Below are 2,076 nucleotides of genomic sequence, written 5' to 3'. Positions count from 1 at the left end.
GAAGCCCACGCTATTGATATTGTGGTATCAACCCCACACCCTAACCTGCACACCATAGCTACCATCGTGAGTTGAGATTAACTCTACAGCAGTCATTTACCTGACCTTTTACCAACTATCTGTGTGCTGTATATACTCACCTATGATTTAGATGGTAACTATTCCTGATCGCTACACTTGTGACTGTCCCCCGTTACATTTACATTTTAATTGGTTTTAAGTTAGTTTAGAGCGTGCGCTTTATGTTGTTTGTCAAGTTATACATTAATAAATGATTTGTTATTTTTGCCACATGGCGTTTTAGTGGCAATCGTCCTCTCACAATGTTGGGAGCGATTGCTTACCTGTACCGAATGGTTGACCGAACCACATTTATATATCTGGTATTAATACCGTGCAATTTACTCCTAGCCTTGTGTGCAGCCAATGAGGATCTTTGAGGAGGATTCTGTGCCTCCGTTGTATGTCCTTGTTTATCCAACTAAACCTACTGTGTCTCCAAGCATCAGCCGCTGATTTTGCTGGTCTCGTCAGTCGCAGATCGACCAATCCGTGTGAGTCAGGCAGCCTTAGGTGTCGCTGACACAGATAGTAGAGCAGTAATAATGGAGTCACTTAAAGTCAGATATTGACAGAAAAGGAATTTATATAAATGATTTAGCTCTTAGTATGCTTCATATATTGTTATTAAAATGTAAATTGCTATCTGTATATTGTAATTATGTAGCATGTTTGTAACTTCTCTGTGTCTCGTTGGTGATTGGCTGCACACTCCCCCCTGTGCGACCAATGGTGCGAGCTAGCGGGGTATTAAAACTGCTTTTATTGTATGAACAATTATTCATTACCATCTACTACTCCACATTTAGAGTGCTAGATAAGCATCATTAAACCAACAAAATGGCTATTTTGCTTGTATTGCAAGTACAATTTGTATCAATTATTTAGATACTGTTGCTACTGTGCAGACCCAGCACTTACAGACCGATTATCCTGTCTGTGTGGTCTATTACCATTTAGGTTTACAGCCACAGAGTTAAAAAAAATTAAAAAAAATACAGGATAGTATTCACTAACTATTAGTGTACCAAGAGGGTAGAGTGGTTGCAGTATTCTGCCTCCATAATTTACGCACATCCAGTAGCTGCATTATCTTCAAGCCAGTATCTGGAATCTTCTGTGCTAATCGCCCTACTCCTACCTACAGTAATATCCTCCCTCTAGCTACACACAGTATCACTATACTGTTGTCAAGTGTAGCAGCACTCCGACCCACCACGGACTATTTTAGATTCTGTATTTTGTCTGTTTGTTTTTTCTTTGCACATTTATTTTAATAGTAACTAAATAAATGTAAGTTATATTTTTTTGTCATATTTAACGCGCATGAGTGCAAATCACAGTGCTTGCCCTCTTGTGCCACTATTTCTGCACCACCAGCACATGGAAAGTAAGGGAGAGAAAGAATTCTATTTTCATGAACCTTGAATGTGATCAAAAACAGAACCAATGTCAAGAAACAAAGAATGTTCTAAATTGTTTCTGACTTTGGTGCTGAAACCTGGAAATGTCAAGCCCGAACCGATTCTAGGGAATACGTATCACAGCAAAAGTTGAACAAATCTGGGACAAAATAAGTGCTTTGTATCAATAGGATTTTTTTTTTTTTTTTGTGATACGTCGTGTACGCCATTGTTTTGCCTGAGAATTATTGCACTTTTGCCTTGGTACATAGATTACACTGTAACAGGGAACCAGAATTTCCCAGCACACGCCTGTCAGAGGACCAGCAAAATTAGATATCGAGCACAGGATATGAAGAACCTCATGAAAATAGCTGATGTCATCTTTAGGTTGCCCCAAGACAATAATTTCTCGGTTAAGTTTTAAGTATCCTCAGCTGGATGGTTTTAAGGAAACCCTACAGGAAGATTGCTTAGATTGAGAATTTTGAACAATAAAATGTGTTTTTACAAATCAGTAGGAGTGAGTGTAACCCTTGTATTTCAATTGAAATCATTTATCAGTTTTTAAAATGTGGTCATCACGAACAAAATAAACCCATAATTTGCCACA

This window comes from Ascaphus truei, chromosome 1 (assembly GCF_040206685.1).
Source record: "Ascaphus truei isolate aAscTru1 chromosome 1, aAscTru1.hap1, whole genome shotgun sequence".
In the NCBI taxonomy this organism is placed as follows: domain Eukaryota; kingdom Metazoa; phylum Chordata; class Amphibia; order Anura; family Ascaphidae; genus Ascaphus; species Ascaphus truei.
This window is presented reverse-complemented; position numbering follows the sequence as displayed.